Below are 22,520 nucleotides of genomic sequence, written 5' to 3' on the forward strand. Positions count from 1 at the left end.
TTAAATCTAAGTCCTCTGTGGGAACTATGACATTAATTCTTTCCCCACCATTCCATCCTGGATTTATCACTTCCTTGTCTAGTATAGTGTGTTGAAGGGAACAAGTTCACTTCTGTCTTCCATTGACTCAGAGGTCTTATTCTTTGCACATTACTGTTAACACCTTGATGAAAGGCATGTTTGAGAGTATATATAAATATAGAGACCTTTTTCTTTAGATATACTTTATATTTATGAAATAGAAATTGGAAAGGAGCCCTGGCAGGCAATATTTAGTGCAAACTTAATTCTCCACTCAAAATGTGAAACAATCTTGGCCCAAAGACTCTGGTGTAATACTATATTTTCCAGTGTTTTATTTCTTGTATTAAAAAATGAAAGTGTTTAACACCTAAAGATATTTAGTATTTCCAACCTGAGATTACTACTTAATTCATTACACTGAGTAGTATTTTAGAATCCATGTGTTTTTATTGACAAGTCATTCACATAGTAAGAGATTTTTTTACCTATTACCTCTTAAATCTATGTCCTGGACAACTTTATTTGTACTTTAAGCATCTTGCAAGTTTCAGCTATTTAAGCATATCACTCTTTTAGGGAATTTATGTTCCCCAGTGCTTATATCTATTCTGGAAAAAGATTTTCTTACAATGTGGTCAAAGAAACCATCTTTAACAGCATCCCCTAGGTTACTTGTAAAAAGTCAGTTTCCTTGGCCCTACCTTGTCTAAATCTGAATCTCTAGAGATCAGACTCTGTTTTGTGTTGTTAACCACATCCCAGATCAGTATGATGTCCACTACAGTTTAAATACTAATGATTATGGGGTCAGTTCTTATCTTTAACCCCTACTTGATGGTTAACATGATGCCTATTTTGAAGGGAAGATAATCCTTCTCTTGTTTCCTACCTACCTGACTCTGAGAACATCTGATCATCAAGGACAGTTGTGTCTCAGCTGCCCAGAAACAGAAATGTCGTGATAGACATTTCAGGGGTTTGTTGGCATGCAAGGAGCTGTCGAGAGAATCACCTCACCAACCTATTTGTTCACTCACTTCTCTCTACCTGGCTTTGCCTTCTCCTGGGATTGGGTGCTGGGGTATTTTAGAGGGCCAGAGGTATTTCACAGAGCTAGAGCTCTAAGTGAATAGTGAAAGAGCTATTATTTCCTGCTCTTATACTTAAATGTTCAGCGAGCCATCTAGTTAGTGTTAAACTGGACTACTTTCTGCTATGTAGGTGAGTCAAATGAGGACAAGAATATTAAGTTTGAGACTTATACCCTAGAGAGAAATTTTAAAAATTCAGTGTACTATTAAAGGTATACTTATTAGTATATAAATTTTCAACTTAAAATTTTTAATAGGCATTTACTATGATCATTTTCTATATTTTTCTTGAAATAAAGAATATTCTGCTAATTACTTATTTTCTCTCTGTGAGCAATGCCAATGTATAAAAATTTTCCTTCCAAATTAATATATTGTTATCTGCTTTCTAAAGCAATGATTTCTAAGCATTCATTATATGACTCACTCATTAAATTTTACTACATCAGTTTTAATATTGCACATTGAGTAATTATCTTATAAATTTGAGTAATATTATATGTACAGACATAGTCAAAACTCCCAAATCATGTCAATCAAAAATATTATGAACTGGTAAATAAGAATATCTTTGAAAATAAATTTGAATTCACTTCACACTGATATTAAAGTGGTAGTATTCCAAATATTTTTAGATATGTTGCTATCAATATTTATTATCTATTAAAAGAAATCAAATCACATCTCACTAGTAATTGCCAATTCCTCTCCTTTTTAAATTTAAATGCAAATCTTTCCACCCTTTACCTACAAAGAGATAAGTCAAAGTAGAAATTGCATATGCTATGCTTTATTTTACACATGCTTCAATAACAAAATTAGTTTTTATCACTATTCCCTCAAAATTTATTTTAGACCAACATCAATGAATCCAATTTTTATCCTAGTTTTATATTAAATTTTAATACAACAATAAAATTCTTAGACATTTCTTATTAAAGAAAACAACAACAGGATTTTATCATAGTTCTTACAAATCCCTGTGTAATTTTCAAAAGATTACTAGGTGAAAAAAAAAAAGTAAGGGTACTGTGATATCATATACTTAAATGGGGCATCGTGTGTTATTCTCACAAGGGGAGAAGAAATGTTTTTTACATTATTCAGCCACAGCTATAATGTATAATGACCAAGAGGATGTCCTACAAACCTACCCTGGGTAATCTCATGGTCCATAGTATAATAAGGATGTAGGAATCAAAGTTTGGAATTTCTTCTCAGTGCCCACAAAGCCTGGAAACTGCAGTTTGACAGCATAAGGCTTTGGACCTTATGTATCAACAATAAAGGAAACTCAATCCACATTTTCTCTAATTAAGACTTGGGAGTCCTCGCCTGACAGGAAGATAAGATGTTCATGCTGCCCTTGCTACTGTGGTTAACTGTGCATAGTTCCCCATGAGCCTCCACCAGTTGCTGCTACTGTCTATACTGTGGTGATCAAAAAGTTTCAGAAGGAATAAGAAGATGCTGAAATTAGCACAAAGAAGCAATCTTATGTCCTATTTTGTTTCTTAACTAGGACATAGGTAGTTAGCATTTGGGGCTTCTCTTGGTGATTGAGATTTCTAACTAAATCAGAAATAGGTAAGATTTACTAGATTTCTCATTTTATTAAACTCATTGGATTCCTGGATTATAAAGCACTTATTACACTTTCATTTAACTTGGGTACTCAATATAGCATCTTTCAAATGTGGCTCTTTTTATAGCAACAACTACACCTGTGTCTAATGGAGCACTCCATATGTAGCTCCTTTTTTTCTTCACCTGTGGAATGTTGAGAATGTTTTTAGCCTATAATTGCATTGATGGATAATAGTTCACAGCTAGAATATAAAAACATACTCTTGAAAACTTAGTATAAACATATTATCAGGTACTAAAAAAGCCTATATTTCTGGTAAATGTTGTAATACAAAATTGGCTCTGAGATGTATTCTAAGTCAAAATTATACACTATTTGTAATCCAGTGATAAAATTCTTTGCTTCTGGACCATACATATACTATTCCTCAGGTTTGCCTTAAATAGTCCCTGAATAAACAACAACAAAAAAAGAAAGGCTGGAATGTAATTTCATTTGGGCCTTAAAATAGAATGGAAAGATCTGTTGAATATTTTCTAATAGTCATAATTATTTAAAAAATTATATTCAGAGTAAGAATCTCAGAATTTAAAACACTTTCTTACAGGCAAAATGCAGTGAGAATTGCATAGGAACTGTGTAGCATGGACTTTCTAAGCTTAAGTGTTTATGTCTATTAATTCAAGAAGCCAATCAGCTAGTCTTTCAGTTCAACATTATAGTCCAATATAAACCCTGGTTCTAAAATGTGGTCTATGGACCCCTGAAATACATTAGTCACTATCAAGGGAGTCCCATAATAATACTTTGCCCTTTCACTGTGTTGACATTTGCATTGATGATGCAAAAATCAGTGATGAGTAAAATGCTGGTGCCTTATCCTGAGTCAAAGCAGTGGCAATAAACTGATTGTGTCATTCACTGCTATGCAGTCATGTTAAGAGAAGGAGAGGGAGAGGAGGAGGAAGGGGAGAAAGCTTTACTTAAGAATGTCCTTGATGAAGCAGTAAAAATTACCAATGATATTCAATCTCAACTTTTGAGCATGGTCTTTTTAATATTCTATGTGACGAAATGGAAAGTCCACATAAAGCACGTCTGCTGCACACCCAGGCACAAGGGTGGTCTTGAGGAAAAGCTCATGTGGATTGTTTGAGTTGCTAACTGAACTAGCCACTTTTTCATGGACCATCATGTTTACTTGAAAGAATAACTGGCAGACAGACTACTGCTATTCATAGTTGTATATTTTCTGCACATTTGCTCAAAAATGAGTAAAATGAGCCTGTTACTTCAAGGGAGCAACTATTTGTTTTCAATGATAAAATTCAAGCTTTCAAGTAAAAGTATTAGAAAACTTGTATATGCACCGTTAGTATGACAGCTTCCCAATATGTAAGTAAAGACTTTGTTGATGAGATGGGTGGTGATATTGATGAATGTAATTTTTTGATAATGACATGTGTGAACATTTGGAAGATCTGTAGTACTCAGTGCAATATTTTCCAAATGACCAGTGCATGTTGGTAAAAGTTATGCTTGGTAAAAGATCCATTCAAAGTGATAGACTAATGAATTTTAATATAACAGAGTACATTAATATGGATTTCAGCATTGCAAACAACTTTTAAGAAACTATTACTTGTCAAGTTTTGGTGTAGTATTAAAGAAAAGTACTCATAATTATCTGAAAAGGCTATTAAATTGCTCATTCTTTTTCCAACTACATATCTGTGTAAGACCTGATTTCAACATATTGCAACAGATTGAATACTGAGGCATTTATGAGAAACCAGCTGTCATGTTTTAAGCCAGACATTAGAGTTTTGCAAAAATGTAAAACAATATATCTCTTCTCACAATTATTTTTTGTTTTGAAAGTACATTGTTTTATAGCAATGTTATTTATGTTAACATGAAATGGGTTCATTATTGCTATTTTTAGATGAATTATTTTTTTAACTTTCAGTTGTAATTTCTAATATGGTTAATAGTAGTAAATATAACCTACATAAACAAAAGCTTCTGAGACCAAAAAAGTTTGAGAATTGCTGGCATAAACCATTAGGGTAGTACATGGGAAGCTGTTCGAATCTAAAATAAAGCTTCTTTAGCCACTAGAGGGAGCTTTTATTTTATATAAATGTATAGTAAAAAGGTATTAAGAATTTATATGAAAAGTCAGTGTAAGAATTCTAGGATCACAGCACTTAATATATATAACACAGAGCTTTATGAGAAATCTACTGTTTTATTTCTGCAGGAGCCCTTTGAACAAAATGGAAGGATTTTTTCTATAACTATAATTTTATCCGTGCCTATATGCTTAAGAAAATTATATTTATATTAAAGTAGACATTTAAGAAAACATAATGAATTCTTAATATATGAAAAGAAGTCATTTTTTTCCATATGTCATTTTTTCCATATGGAAAGAAGTCATTTTTTTCCCATCTATATAACTGCTTCCTTATAAATAGCAGGAGTTGATGTGGTTCTTTCTTCTGACTGACCTTTGAGTAACTGCTAATTAAGTGTAGGTCAGTCACAAATACTTCTGACAGGTTGTATTTCTCTCAGAGACATTTGTATCAGTTACAGAGAAATAACTGGACATATGGAAGCAATGACTAAGTCCTGAATGATTTAGTTCTTTTCTCTGAGGTCCATGTAGAATCACACCACGACTGCAGCCAATCATTCCTGTGGTTTCATGAACTCTCCCTCGATGACAACCATTTTTTTATAATAAAATTTGTCTTTCTTTGTCTTCCTGAAGGCTTGGTATGGAAAACTACATCCTAACTCTTAAGAGATTGGCAACAAGCTTAATAGTTAAAGCTACTAGATAAATTTTGAAGGTATTTTAGAAATAGTTGAATGTATTATTATTTGTATTTCATAAATAATTTTAAACAGGCAGTGTTGTGGTAAAACTAAAGCTAAGTACATCCAAATTGGCAGTACCTATGTAGGTCCAAATTTTTTAGGGTGTTTGTCCCCCTGGTAAGATGTAATGGGTCCTGGTAAGGACCAAGATAAAGGAGTCCCCTACAAGAAAGATCATTTACCTTGAATACTTTCTTCTTTCTGCCGAACTTCTTATTTTCCCGCAAACTACTGGTTCTCAACATATTGAAGGAAACAATTTTAATCAGATGTCATTCTTCCCATAAAAATATACAAACACAATATGCTAAAATTTTTGCATACAAATTCGAAGGGTTTTGGACCCCTGGAAGTCTGCAAGAATCCTAGGTTAAGACTCTTGGCTTAAAATCCACATAAAACCAATGAAGATAGAATGTGGTAGGGGTTTTTTTTGGAGGAGGGGATGGAGGGTGGGGAAGGAAAGGATAAGTGTTTAGTACTAACATGTATTAATCGTCCTATTTATTTTGGAATCTGCAAAACATATCCTTAGGAATCTTGACATACTTTTAGTAAAGCCTTCAAAATTCATTTCTAAAAGTATTTATAAAGGCTAGTGCTGAAAGCCTTGGTAGAATTGAGGCCAGACTTGGTGAAACCTGGTAGCTCCCCAGTGCAGAACATCCATTCGACCTGCCAGTTTTTGTCATGGAATTAAGAAAGTGATGTATTTAGAAAAGAAGTATTGAGTCAATCTTAGTTTAAACAAATTTAACTTCTTTTGAATGATTTAGAGCCCTCAATTTCCAGGAGCCAAATTTGTTTAAAGAATTCATTAGGAATGACTACCCAAGTTTAAGTTGTATAAAACAAGCTAAGAGCATTTTAAATGTAGGCAAACTTAACTCACAATAGTAACACTAAAGTTGTTCATCCATATTCAGTCTGTAACATTTTCACTCTTAATTGAGAAAGGATTGTCATAATATATTTAAGCTGTGAATAATGAAGGCATAAAATGATTTTACTAAGAGATAAAGGATTGGAGGATGATGTCCCCTAAGGATCCTGTAGGAATGAAGAAGATGGGAAAGGAGAGAGGAAAGACAATCTTTTGTTTGCTAATTATTGGCAGGCATTGATAATTGAAGCTTACCCCCAAAATGAAATAATTTTCTTTTCTTTCAAGATAAATATTATGTCTCAGATTTCTGCTCCTTGAAATTTTTGTAAAGAATTTTCATCATCCACATTTCTTTCCAGATATCTTTCTTTTAACCTTATATCTATATATCTGAATCCATCTCCTAAGTTTTACCTAAGTAGTAGGTGATTGATAGTTTAATTTTGCACATGTGCTTGGATATAGCCATGGTGAAGAAATGAAACTAGGTAAACTTTATTATTACTAAACTTAAGCATGATCTTCCCTTAGTATTTCACATTTACTTCCCTTTTCTAAGGATCATGAAATAATTTCTGCGGCTTTTAGCCTGCCTAGATTCCTGTTACCTTGATTATACTTTTTGAGGGTTATGTTGCTTGAAATGAATGATTTTTCTATCTTTCTCATGACCTTGTTGAGGCTAACAAATATATTTAGGATATCCAGAGTTATCACATATAAAATGAATGCATACCTCCTGAACACCTGAAGTAGACTTTGTAGGCTGCCAGTTTGGCAAAAATCATTCAACACCTTTCTGAGTAACTTCAAATATTTGCACATTTTGGAGAGAAGAATAGCAGATGGTATGATTTGCAGCTTGGAGAGCAAACTTTGTGAATCATCAACAATGTTAAAAGCCAACAAAGATCTAATCAATATATGCTACAGTTTTAACACTGGAAATGAACTTTAAATTATCCATGAGGCTATTTTTTCCTTACAAAGCCTTTTCTAAGCCCTGGTTGACCCTCTCATTCTTCTGAATTTGCCAAGCATATGTAAGTGGTGATGATGAGCATATGGTGGCACACAGTAGCGCTGTGTCATGGTGTGTCATGGTGTGTCATGGTCCTTTGAGACCTATCTCATTCTGAAGAGAACTCTGTGAAGCAGCTGAGGACTCAGCCATATGTCCAACTTCTTTGGGAGAGGAATGATAAGAGCGAAAGTGAGTGTCGTCGTCCCTGACATTGAGTTCAGGTCAAGGCTTCAGCTTCAGGTGCAGAATTAGAGGAACCAAAGATTTACTATATTTGAGAAAGAGTGTTGTAGGGAGCTCTGGTACTGAAAGAATAGGCTATCATGGCTTATTTGGGATATAGATGCTGTAAACATACACAACGCCTAGGATACAAAGACTAAATCTAGACATTACTTACTACCAGGAATGAGGCTTCTCAGATTATATATATGCCTTGTTCAGGATTGACTCAGGTGAGCTAAGACTGCAAGTTTTTGACAGTGGATCTACGACTGAGAAAATGAGGACATCTTTCCCCACTATAACACTTTAACTTCCCAGGGGATGCTAGTGTGTCCTGTACATGACCTTTAGAAATGAATTAACTTTTCATGGAAAAATAACAAAGATTAATTAAAAATGAATTTACCAATCTAGAGAGATTGTTTTGCAGAAGTGACTTTTGATGAAACCTGCTTATTATATTTTAAAACAGCTTTACTGAAATATATTTCCTATACCATAAAATTTACCCATTTAAAGTATACAGTTCAGTGGTTTTTAGTATATTCACAGAGTTCTAGGACCATGACCACAATCTAACTTTAGAACATTTTCTTCACCCCCTTCAAAAAGCCCTGCACCTATGAGAGTCACCATCCAACCTCCCTCACGCCAACCCACCAGCCCCAGACAACTACTAATCTACTTTGTGTCTATAGATTTGCCTATTCTGGACATTTTACAGAAATGGAAGCATATAATATGTGGTCTTTTGTGATTGGCTTCTTTCACTCAGTGTAATGTTTCAAGGTTCATCCATGTTGTAGAGTGTATCAGCACTTCATTTCTTTTCACTGTCCAATAATATTCCGTCGTATGTATGTACTGCCTTTTATTTATTCATTCATCAGTTTATGAGTATTTGGGTTTCTACTTTCTGGCTATTGTGAATAACGATACTATGGACATTGGCATACAAGTTTGTGTGTAGACACATGTTTTCATTTCTCTTAGGTATGCACCTAGGAATAGAATTGTTAGGTCATATGGTAACCCTATGTTTTGTGTATTAAAGAATTGCCAAATTGTTTTCCAAAGTGATTGTGCCATTTTATAATCCCACCAACAGTGGAATAAGCAGTGGGATACCAGCAGTCATTAAGGGTTGCTTCCAGTATCTCCACATCCTTGCCAACAACTTTCATTGTCTATCTCTTTTGTTTTAGCCATTCTAATGGTAGTAAAGTGACATTTCTAATTGTGGTTTGGGATTGCATTTCCCTAATTGTAAATGATGTTGAGCACCATTTCATGTGCCTGTTGACCACTTGTATGTCTTCTTTGGAGAAATGTCTATTCAAATCCTTAGCCCATTTTTAAATTGGATTTTCTTCATTGTTCTTTATATATTTAAAGTGTTCTTTATGTATTCTGGATACAAGTCCCTTTTCAGATAGATGATTTGCAAATATTATTTCACATTCTGTGTATTGTCTTTTCACTTTCTTTATGGTGTCCTTTGAAATACAATAGTTTTAATTTTGATGAAGTCCAGTTTATTTTTTTCTTTTGTCACCTGTGCTTTTGGTGTCATGTCTAAAAAACCACTGCCTGAAGTCTGCCTAAAATACTATTGCATATTAAACCATTTTACATTTTAACCCTTAATCTTTTAGACTTGTATAATTTTTCCTTTTGCTGCAGTATCAGACTATCTTCACCAGTAATCAAGGACCATTTCTCCGGTGCCAGAACTAGAGAGGGGCAACATTCAGGAAGTGTATTTTTAGTTATCGGTTACCTCCTAGCAGTCACCAGTAGTGACCTTGGGAAGGAGCAGATAGTATAATACTTGCATTTCTTTCTTTACCTCATATAGAAATTTCACTGAGGAAGAATATATTTCTAGTTATTTCTTATATATTTTAATTAACACCTAACACTCTGAATACAAACAAAAAGCATTATCACCAGAAAATCCAGGCTTATGCTCTCCAAACCAAGTTGTTGGATGGTGTTACTTACTACAGGACAAGAGTGTATACTCTGGGCTCATACTCCTAGGTTGAATCCTGACTCTATCACTTATTAGCTGTATGAGTTTGCACAAGTTATATCATGATTTTTGTGTTTGAATTCTCATCTACGAAATGGGAATGATGATAGTACCTACCTTGTAGAATTGTGAGGACTAAATGGAATATTATAGATAAACTAGTTATTAATAGAACAGCATCTAACACATAATAGGTTCCCTTAAGTGTTAAATGACAAAGAGGTTGTGGTTGTTGTATTATAGAATTAGTGTGTCTGTGTAAACTGGCCAGCATAAATTCTGATGGATCTTCTTTATTGCTATTTAAGTATTTCAGACAAAATGAAATATAACCTAGAATACAAACAGCACTAGATATGCTTATCTGAAGCAGAAAGCATCATGATCATTCATATATTTCTATTAAGATTTTTTGTCTTATAAAAATAAATTTTATCTTCTAATAGTGAGAAAATTGTCTCTGTCAATCTTTATTGTCTAATTTCTTGGAATTCCAAACATTAAAATAACATTAATTAATCAAAGGGTTCTCAGTTAATTTCAAGTGTTGCAAATAGACTAATATTTTATGTATGGCAATCACAGCAGGAGGAGGTGGACGGGGGACACCGCTATCACATAAAGGAAAGACTTTTTAAAATAATTATATTAATTCCTTTTAGACAAAGATAATAATTCATAAAAAATTAATGTTGAGGTTCATGAAAGAAGGTTCCAGCTACTATTTCCAAAATAATTTGTCAGATTCTATTGTATTCATTCTCCATTACTCATTTTGGCAGTTTTGGTATGCTGTCACTAATGGCTTCATGAGACTAGCTTGCTACCTTCTAGTACACACTGAATAGTGTAGACGCCTTGTCTCCCTGTCAGACCGTCATTCCTTGAAGAAAAGCCCTGGTCGAGCTCATTCTGTATTCCCCATATCTACCAGAGTGCTTTGTGCATGTAAAGCACTCAGTAGATTCCTACAAAACTGTACAGCTTTAGAGCCCCAGTAGAAAGGCCTTCATTAGAAATGGATACATTCACAGGGTGTTAATATAATGTATGAAAAAGAATGTATAAACTTTACACTGAAAGAAATGACCGAAATCCCATGAGCCTTGCTTCCTTTTGCTCTGCTGCAGATTTCCAGTCTGTTTCCTTCTTTCACTCATGTTGCTGACAGGTGTGTCCCACAGTACTTCCTAATCATAGCACAGATTCTCTCACTTTTGTAAGTGCTTGTTTAATTGCATGTCTCTCCCTCTAACTTGGTGCCCTGTGAAGACAGAAGTCATTTTTGTCTTGTGTTGCATTCTTTGTTAGTGGGTAGTGGTCTTGATATATAGTAATTACTCTGATGTTTGCTGGATGACTGAGTAATGTCTAGCTCTGCCCCTGACTAGCTGTGTGATTTGGGGGAAGTTAGTTAGCCTCTCTGGGCCTCTGTCCAGCGGTAAAATGATGTGGATGTACTTGAACAAGGTTTGAAATCAGGTGATCCACTTGCTGACTGTAATCCAGAACAGTGTTTTTAGTTCTGTTTTTGTTGTTTGTTTGTTTGGAGAAGTATGCACTCCCATTTTGCTGCAGATCCCATTTCAACTTTTATCTTTGAGCTCCTTGTTATCCTACCAGCTCCTGAAGGCAAGTTGCCACCCTGGCCTAAGATATTTATGTTACCTTTCAGTTCTAAACTTTGCAATCTGTGGTATTTTAAAAGATACATGATTTCACCCTTCAGTTTTCATTTACTTAGAATCAGGAGCTGGGATTTACATTGGTTTGTCATCTCAGTGTCTTTTGTTGTGGCTCTTTCCACCTGGTGAAGCATATGGATTCCAAAGCTCATGAATTCTTGCTGTGGGCTCTGCCCTTAACTTTAACAGAGGGGATTATGTGTATTTGTATCTTCTCTTTAGGTATTTGTATTAATACCCTGCAAGGTGTGGATTATTAACGTTATAATACAGATAAAATGCTACAGTGAAAAAATCATCTTTAAAAATATATATATATACATGAATTGTAGAAATTCTCTGTCATTATTTTGAAATATGGATTATACTCATGGCTCTATGTTGATTATAGAGATATAGGAATACATTTTGAGTCTGATCTTATCAGCAAAACTCATAAGTATGTGTACATATGTCCTCTAGACATGTTAATAACTTTATGTAATTATACTCAAAAATGTATTTTCTTCAGGGCAAAATCAACATAAAAACTTAGTATTATGCTCAATTAATCTGTCGCATGAGGTCCAATTACCACCAAGAGGTGTCATTCTATAAATACTGCTGCTTAGTAGATTAAAGTATGGTCGACATGGACCCATATTTAATAACAGCTGAGTGGAACATAACAGGCCTCTGTTGAATACAAATGTGAATGTAGCAGAGTAGTTTATGAACAACGAGATGAACTACTGTTATTTTTGAACTCAGAAAAAATAAGAAATGTACATTTTGTGAGTATGTTTTCTGTACTGAGCAAAACGGCAGCCATTACACTGAGAAATATGTGACCGTTTGGCCCACTATTGTTGCCTGTTTTAGAACGTTCTGTATGGTTAACTGCTGGGAGCATGGATTCACAATAGAAGTAACTTTCAAATCTAATAGAAATCCATGGGACATACACATGGGACTGTGCAAATAATTGAACTCCCTTTCACTTATGACTATCTTATTTGCCACTTGGTGCAGGCCTGAAGATTGTACAAGCTGTGAAGAAGCCACTTGGATATGGTCTGGTAGTCCCTAAGCAATCATCTCAGCTTCTGTCACAGTAGACCTAGTTTATAGAGCACTAAGGGGCACTGTTCTTAAGAATATAAGGAAGTAATTGCTCATGCATGGGTTCTGAGTAGTTCCTTCTCCTCTATATATTTTCTGTGCTCTTATACTATTATTGTCAACATTGTTATCTTAGGTATTAAGATATTTGTGGTCACAAGCTAATGATGGCCTTATTATTTAACAGTTTGTTGCTTGAAACAGCAGTAGCTAGGTATATTAGCATCCTGAATATAGCCTTGAATAAGTGTTTCTACTTTGGGGAAAGTTCTACCTATGTGATACATCTGTAAATATAGCAGAGTCAAAGATTATATTACTAATAGTCAATATAGTTATTCTCCATTTGGGGGCTTATTCCACTCACCCCAACTCAAGCACTTTATCTGTCATTGGTGAAGGGAACTTGAGTTTATTAAGGACTTATTCTATGCTTGATAATGTGCTTACTCACTTAAGAACCATTTATTATTACTGTCTAGATAAAATTTATTCATTAATAAAAACATTGTCCAAATTGATAAGGGACATTAGAAAAGATAGTTTTGATTAAAACGTATTTTTCCATTTCTCTTTTCCCAGTACATATTACCTTATTTTATTAAGAGTGTGTGTGTGTGTGTGTGTGAGAGAGAGAGAGAGAGAGAGAGAGAGAGGAAGAGAGAGAACAAGAAAGAAAGAGCATGAGAAAATGTGAATAAGCACACACTCTCTCAGAATAAAATATTGCTCTTGGGTGTAACTTTGTTCCAGTGCCAGGTACCTGGTTTGAAAAAAAAGTTTCCAGTGCCTAATCAATTATGTGTCTCCCACTATTATATAAATAATTATCTGTGATATTAAGCTTCTCCATCCAATGAAAGAATTATAATCCTCAATTACAGACTTCCTTACCTTTAGATATTTGTTCAAAATTGAGAGATAAAGAAAGTTAAATAGAAGAATTAGGCATTTGATCTTTGTAAAGATTTCCAAAAGGCTTTTTCATATATTTCAGCCAATATTAGTGAAACATAATCAGATACATAATACTGCATGGTATTGAAATTATTTAAGGATCATGAGAAAACTCTTTCTATGTCAGAAATGTATCTCTTTAAATGGATTAGACACAGTAAAAATGTTTATAACTTCAACCTTCACAAGATTAATTTTAGGAGTTCAAAGGGACACACCTAAAACCTAATTTTACCAAAAGCTCAAAAACCTCCTACACACCGTAGTCAAACATTTGGCCAGGATGAGCCTGAATACTTTAGAGACAAGAAGTGCATAGTCTAGTGAAGTATAAGCATTGCATTGTTGGTGAATTCTAATTCTACAGGTTTGTTTTTTTTTTCCCATATTGAGCTGAAGTTTGTTTCCAAGTATCAGCTTTATTTTTCCCTATGCCATCCCTTGAAAACAGGCAAAATTTGTCACATCTTCAATTATCTGAAACATTCCAAATTTCTTGCAGCTGCCTCTCCTTTAAGCATTTCTCCATGACATGTTATTGAGATACAGTGCCCTCCTGGTTCCTTTTTTGGATAAACATTTATATCCAGGTCTTCCCAGAGTTTCAAATCCCTCTATGATTTTGTGTCATGCTTCCAAGAGTTGTCTGATCTTGCTGTTAATGCTTCCTCACTTTTAATTCACTCCTGAAAGTACCACAGTCTAGTTTCTCCTTTTACCCAAATTTTACTGAAACATGCCTCCATGGAGTTAGTGATGATTTTCTGGGCACCAAATCCTGATTACATGACTTAGTCTCTCTGCAACATTTGACCCTGTTGGCTGTTTGAGGCTCTTTCCTCTTGTGAGATCCTGCAACCTCCTTCTCTTACTTCTTCTTGGGCTCCTTTTTGAGTTCATCATTTAAAGCCTAGAGTTGATGTTTTCCAAGGTAGCATTCATCAGTTTTGCATATGTGACACAAACTTATTGAGTAGTTTTACATACTATTGTGCGTTATTGTCCATATTTTGATGATTCACAGATGCATATTGCCAATCCAGATCCCTCTCTCCTAACTTTGACAATTCAAGTGCCTCATGAACTGTGCTAGCTTAGGACCTTGTCGCTTCCTACCTGTTTCCTTACAGCAGTCTCAAGACAGGTCTGAATGTGCAATTCATGTCTTCCCTGTGGGTAGACCTTTCTGAAACAGAGACCAATCATCTTGTAGAAAAGATTTCAGTCATTCTTCTTTGCCTACTGAATGCTTTTTAGACTCGTTAGTTGTTTAGTGTATGAGACTTTGTATGACTTGTTCTAGGTTTTGTCTCTAATTCCATGCAAAACCACTTTCCATCTTAAACTCTCAATATAGTCATAGAGAACTAGCTTCTGTGGCATAAACACTTGACATTCTTTGTCACCTTGGAAGTCTGTGTATCTTCTTCTGCCTGAAACGCCTAGCATTCCCTCTCCACCCTCTCTTCATTTGACTACCTCCTATGCAATTCAGAGATGCCAGTCCATCTATTTTGTGGCTTACTCTTCTGCAGAACTGAGTTAAGTGCCTCTCCTGAGGACTCTTGCAGTCCCCATATACTGTACACTTCTCTATCTTAGCACTCACCACACTGCATTGCAATCGCTCATGTACAGTCATCCTTCTGTAGCCATGGATTCTGCATCCATGGCTTCAACCAATCATGATCAAAAATATTTGGAAAAAAGCAATAACAACTAAAAATACAATAATAAAATATAATATAAATAAAAAATACAGTATAAAACAATTTATATAGCATTTACACTGTATTAGGGATTATAAATTATCTAAAGATGATTTAACATATATAGGAGGATGTACATAGATTACATGCAAATACCATGTAACTTTATAACAGGAACTTGAGCAACCTTAGATTTTGGTATCAAAGGGGAGTCCTGGAACCAATTTCCTGCACGTAACAAGGGACAACTGTACATATCTCTGTCTTCCCACAGAACGATGCATAGCTTGAGGGAGTGCATTAGTCTATCTCGATGTTCCCTGGTCCTCGATTCCCACTGTCAGGCATGAGTACTGGTACTGAGTTGAGCCGATGACAGAATGATCACAAATACCAAGCAACCCCACACAAACTGTTTATTACAGAAAAGAAAGAAACTATACAAAGTGAAAATAAAAAAGGAAACTACCCAAAGTGAAAATACATTCCAGAGAAAGGAACGGGTCAGTCTCCATGAGTGGAGAAAGATGCTGAGGACTCTAGGTGGTTCCTTTTCATTGGCCTGGTCTGGGGAAGGGCGTACAGGAGGTGTGGGATAGTCCCAAATGATTATCAGGTGTTCTGTGTTTCCCTGCAGTTCCTTTCCCTGATTGGTCCCCAACTTCTCTGCCCCTAGGAATCACCCTCCTGGCCTACACCTACTACCTGCAGATTTGATCCCTACCTAACAAGAGGGGCTGTCTCTTCTCATGTGTGTAACCCCAGTAGTTATGAAAACGACTTTGGCACCTCAGTGTAGGCCTTAACATTCATTTATTTATTCAGTGAGTGAACATTTTTTGAATATCTATTCCCTGTGGTTTGAATGTGTCTCCCAAAATTCATATGTTGGAAACTTAATTCCCAATGCAACAGTGTTGGGGATGGGGGCTCTTCGGAGGTATTTGGGTTATGAACAAAGTCTGAATGGATTAATGACACTGTAGAAAGAGCTTGCAGGAGTGGGCTCTCTGTCTTTCACTCTTTTGCTAACTGGAGGCGACGATGTTCATCCTCTTGCCATTATGCTTCTGCCAGGTGAGGATGCAGCAAGAAGGCCCACACCAGATGCCAGCACCTTGATCATGAACTTTATAGCCTCCAAAACTGTGAGAAATAAATTTCTATTCTTTATAAATTACCCAGTCTGTGGTATTCTGTTATAGTAGCACAAATAGACTAAGACAGTATTATCTAGAAGCTCTATAATAAATGTTATTGATAAGCAAGATAAAAAATGAACTTACCTCATGAAACTTACTAACAACTAAGAAAAAAATTCTCTTTATTCATTTTATTTTATTTTTTATTCAATTTCATAAAAAAATTTTATTTTTATTTTTATTTTTTTAGAGTGCTTCTGCCTGGGGATGTAACAGTGGTTTCTTTTTTTTTTTTTTCTTTTCTTTTTTATTTCAGCATATCAAGAGGGTACAAATTTTTAGGTTATATATATTGCCCTTGCCCCACCCGAGTCAGAACTTCAAGCATGTCCATCCCCCATACAGTGTGAATCTCACTCATTATATATGTATATTCCCATCCCCCTCTCTCCCTCCCATCTGCCTGACACCTGATGAATGTTTTTGCTATGTGTACTTAAGTGTTGATCAGTTAAAAACAATTTGATGGTGAGTACATGTGGTGCTGATTTTTTCATTCTTGGGATACTTCACTTAGTAGAATGGGTTCCAGCTCTATCCAGGATAATCCAAGAAGTGTTATGTCACCATTGTTTTTCGTGGCTGAATAGAACTCTATGGTATACATATACCACATTTTATTAATCCACGGATGTATTGATGGGCACTTGGTTTGTCTCCACATCTTTGCAATTATGAGTTGTGCTACTATAAACATTCAAGTGCAGATGTCTTTTTTTATAGATGTCTTTTGGTTATATGCCCAGTAATAGAATTACTAGATCAAATGGTAGATCCACTTGTATCTCTTTGAGGTATCTCCATACTACTACTTTCCACAGAGGTTGTACTAGTTTGCATTCCCACCAGCAGTGTATGAGTGTTCCTATCTCTCCACATACAAGCCAACATTTATTGTTTAGGAACTTTTGATAAAGGCCATTCTCACTAGAGATAAATGATATCTCATTGTGGTTTTGATTTCCATTTCCCTGATGGTTAAAGATGTTGAATGTTTTTTCATATGTTTGTTGGCCATTATTCTGTCTTCTTTTGAGAAGTTTCTGTTCATGTCCTTTGCCCATTTTTTGATAGGGTTTTTTGATTTTTTTCTTGCTGATTTTCTTGAGTTCTAAATAGATTCTAGTTATCAGCCCTTTATCAGATGTGTAGCTTGCAAAAATTTTCTCCCATTCTGTGGGTTGTCTGTTTGCTCTCCTGACAGTTTCTTTGGCTGTGCAGAAGCTTTTTAATTTCATTAGGTCCCATTTGTTTATTTTTGTTGCTGTTGTGATTGCGGGTCTTCCTCATAAATTCTTTGCCGAGGCCAATGTCTAGAAGAGTATTTCTAACATTTTCCTCTAGAATTCTAATAGTTTCACACCTAAGGTTCAAGTCTGTTACCCAGCGTGAGTTGATTTTTGTGAGAGGTGAAAGGTGTGGGTCTTGTTTCAGTCTTCTACATGTGGCTATCCAGTTTTCCCAGCACCATTTATTGAATAAGGATTCTTTTCCCCTGTATATGTTTTTGTCTGCTTTGTCAAAGATTAGTTGGCTTTTTGATAGAGTTGTTTGATACTTTTGCTGAATTTCCTGAGTTCTATATAGATTCTAGTTATCAGCCCTTTATCAGATCTTTGTTCATTTTAAATGTTTTGAATTTCATTCCTTATTCCAAAATGTGGAATCATTTTAAATGTTAGTCTTGCTATAAACCATATTAACTAGCTTTGCTGTCTATGTCCAGTGTAAATTGTTCTTTAGAACATACTTTGGTCACAAAACATGCACTTAGCTTTTGTTTTGTATTCATACTGTTACTAAGGTAGCACACCTAAGGACTTAAAGGGTAATTGCACTGAGCAATTAAATTACAGATAAATTACATTTATCTCCTTTTATTCTCAAAGTAGCTCTATAATGTCAGTATTGTTATTCTTTTCTTACATGTGAATAAAACAGAAATTTGCAGAATTTAAATCTTGGAATTGTGTCAAAGCAGTTTCAAACCCAAAGCCCAAGAGCTTTACACTAAGCTGATCAAGAGGCTCTTTATGTCTTCATTCAAGGCACTGATAAATGCTGAATAAGAAAGAGCTGAACTCTGAGACCCAAGGGCTGACATTACAGATATCCTTCCTGGTGGCACTATCCATTTATCAAACATTCTTATCAATCTCCTTAGTAGTCAGCCCACCTTTCTTCATCCCATCCACAAGAACATTACAAAGGGCTCAGCTAATGCCTTACAGAAATCAGTATTCACCATATCCATGGCATTGCCTGTCTTTACAAATTGAGTACCCATCAAACGGGGAAATGGACTATATGACCTGAGGTGTAGTGCCTGCTCAACACTGGGTCTCATAAATATCTAACTAATGATTGGCTTGATTTTCTTCCCTGTTCTTTCTATTATATATACTAATAACTTGCAGCTGCATAAATGCTAAGTGCAATTACCCTTTAAGTCCTTAGGTGTACTGCCTTAGTAAAAGTATGAATACAAAACAAAAACTCTCTTTAGAGGATGGCTTCCTTGCACAAAATGCACATAGTTGTATATCTATTTTAATCTGTCTGCTGCTTGCTCCAAAGAAAAGATTTCTGAAGTTATGTGTTTTCCTACTAGTAGTTGTACTGAGGTACTATGTGGCAGGGCGGGTGGGACTAAACCCAACTATGTTGAGACTTCTTTCACCTCCAAAGAAAAGAGGCATCAGTCAGCCTTGCCTACGATGGAACTTGAGGATAAGAACCCATTTGACAGAGGACAAAAAGAGTCTAGTAGGGCTGACTCCCCAGAATTGGGCACTGTTAATGAGACAGAGCAGGTATCTCTCTAGAGGTCTGCTGGGCCCCCTCCATTAGGAAAATAAAGGAAAATCTTGAGTTCCTTCAGAGGAAGTGCAGGCACCTGACTAGCCTTGCAAAGTGAATATGAATAACAATGGCCTTCCAGGCGAGTCAGAGCCACAGTCCTGAGGTGTTTTGGCTTCCTATGGAAACTAAAAGATGCCATCTTAACATATGTTCTTAAATTGCTTTCCAGAAACCTCCACCAGATGAAAAATACAGATAAGAGGGAACTGAGAATGGATTCTGACCTCCATTCTTTGTTTTGAATTTCTCTCTGAGGGGCCTAGAGAGAGTCACCCATTTTAACACTCCTTTCTGCTAATCCAAGAATCCCTGAATTCACCTATGACCTGTGAGACATCACCTCATGATATTCTGCCCTTTTGGGCCATGCCAATATATAACCTCCATGTACTGATTTATGATTTTGCCTGCCTGTAACATACCTGTAACATGCCTTTAAAAACCTTGGCTTGTATGCCATCAGGGAGTCTGGGTCTTAAGCATTAGCTGCCTGTTCTTCTTGCATGACAAACAGGCAAAAAAATGCCCATTTCTTCTGCTGCAATGCTTGGCTTCAGTGTCTAACTTTGCTGTGCCAGGTGAGTGGACTCCAGTTTAGATCAGTAACCTTAGATTCCCAACCCCAGTTTCCTTCTTGCTGCTCTATAGTGCAATCAGGAGGAACAGTGGGAAGAATTTTTGAAATAATAGATTATTTACAACATATTTTTTGACAGTTTTCCCCCATAGGGGTTAATGGCTTCTTGTTAAAAAAAAAAAAAAATGACTCACACAACTCTTGTACAAAAACTATCTCATTTTATTTTTGTAAACGTTTTTAGGTGGGTATGGCAGTACCAACACAAATTTTAGAAATAAAAAATGCGTTCCCAATAAGCCTATGTTTCAAAAGAAGAATTTAGCATCAACTCTGATCTACCATCTGGTATTCAAATCATGTTGAAAAAACATTGTTCATAGTAGTGTGAATTCTCCTAGGACAAGGCTGGTGAGGAACAGGAGACTGAATTGAACAACCTTGAAGAAAACAAAGTCTCTTTTGGCCTTACCTCTTTCCATGTGATCTCCACTGTCCATACTCCAATTTTAGTCTGATCTTGATCAGAAGGGCATAATTTATAGAAGAAATTTCAGAATGGGAATTGATCTAGTTAATGTCTTTACCATCACGATATTAATATCTTTAAAGAAACTTTGAATTCTCCACTTAAACCTAGTGGTTTACTGATTATTCAGAAGTTTAAAAACAGAACAATAGATTGAACCCTTTGTCTTCTTCAGCCTGTGCTGTTGAGAGCAGTGCCCATAGAATTTGGTACTACACACACTTTTAAAAGCTGATTCATACTGTGTGTAGTGTGTCTTTCAAAAAATCACTTTTGGCACATAAATTAGATTCTAAAAATGTAATTACAATAGAAACAAAAATACCTTATTGTTAACTCTCTCTCTATTTAGTCATTTTGAAATAGTAGACAAATATGGAACTTATTTTTAAAATGCCATTTATAATTCTGCTGCATTTCAGTGGTGACTGGGGACAAATAATTCTTATGTAATAAGTTCTTACAGCTTTTTGGATCCCCAGAGTTTTGTAATCATTATTATAGAAGCAATGTATTACTTTTGTTTTTTATTTCAGGTATAATACTCACTTTTATATTACCCACTGGACATTTTGTGCTTCACTAAGAACTGTGGTCAAGAGATATACTAGAATTAAAATGTTTAACTTTGATTTCAAAGCCCATAGAAAGATAGTTTGGAAAATTCAAGGCTTATTTTGTTTAACCATTATGATTTCAGTTTTATCCATCACTTAGGTAATGACTACAATGTATACAGTTTGTTTCTGTGAGGAATGTAGTGAGCAAGTGGGTTCATCACGGTCTTCCTAAGGAGGAGATATATAATGAGCATTAATGTCTTCAGCTGAAACAAACTAAAACACCAATTATGATTGACTCAAGGTTTTATCATCCACAGATTAAAATGGTTTCTCAGCCACCTGCCTGAGATGGGAACAAGGTACAGAAGTAGGGGAGAATATTTGGTGAATTACCTCTGCTAACAGGCCATTTAAAAATAATAATGAGGAAGACACTTGATGGAATGTCCAAATTTTATGTCTTTAGTTTTTAAGATAAATATCCAGAGTTATTTGTTCTTGTAGAGCACATAATTATCTTCATGATTCTTGGACTTATGGGCTATACACTTTGCTGATTTGGAAGTAGTCATGTCATCATTTTTCCTACCCAAGGATAAATTTTTAGATAGCACTGATCGGTATCTAATGTGTGCTATTTTTTTCACTGGTGACTGAATTGTCTTTAGCAAGTATATTTTTGCATAAAAACTACAATGTTGTATTATGATACCTCCTATGAAATAGATTTTGAAAGATGGATATTTCAGGCTGAAATGTATAAGATAACATTAAATAGAGAAGTTCAACCCATGGTTAAATATATTCACTCATCCAGTCAAATAATATATCAATCGGCATTTCTCAAGGGCCTATTATTTCAGTAAGGATGTGTTGAGCATCTTCTACGTTCTATGAACTGTAGTAGGCATTCAGAATACAAGGTTCACAAAGTACTGTCTGTGTTCTTAGGGAAATACAGATTTGTGCTATTGTGGGAAGTAGAGACAATTACTTAGCTGATTAGGTCAGGGAAAAGCCCCAAAGTTATAGGACAATGGTCCCCATAACTATTGGACTGGGTTACTTTTATTCATTTCCTTGGGCACAAACTACATCAAACATCCCATCCTGGTCATTTTGGGGAATGGCAACAAAGAACAGCAGGTGAGAAATTGTGGAAGAGTCAAGATAGAGATGGCACAAATGCCCTCTTCATGAAACTTTTAGTGACCTGTCTATTTAAAGACACTTTAACCACCACGCTCATGGATCTTGTGTCATATGTCTGTATCTGTATATCTATCTGTCTGTCTGTCTGTTTGCTGTCTCTTTGTGGCAGCTCAGGGGTCTCAAAGTAAATGTTCTAAGATACAAGTTTCTTAGGTTCTTATGTCCTTTTTTATTAGAGAATGAAAGATTTCAAAGAATAACTTCTGTTTAAGAGCCCTCTTAAAAATCTTGGTATCTGCCTGGCTACCAATCATGCTACCAGTTTACTAGTGATATTTTTAGAACCATGTTAAAATCCAAATATAATATAATCCCAGTTTGGTGGGCCTTTCAGTATATACGAAACAAAATAAAATGTACC

Source organism: Microcebus murinus, chromosome 5, assembly GCF_040939455.1.
Source record: "Microcebus murinus isolate Inina chromosome 5, M.murinus_Inina_mat1.0, whole genome shotgun sequence".
Lineage (NCBI taxonomy): Eukaryota > Metazoa > Chordata > Mammalia > Primates > Cheirogaleidae > Microcebus > Microcebus murinus.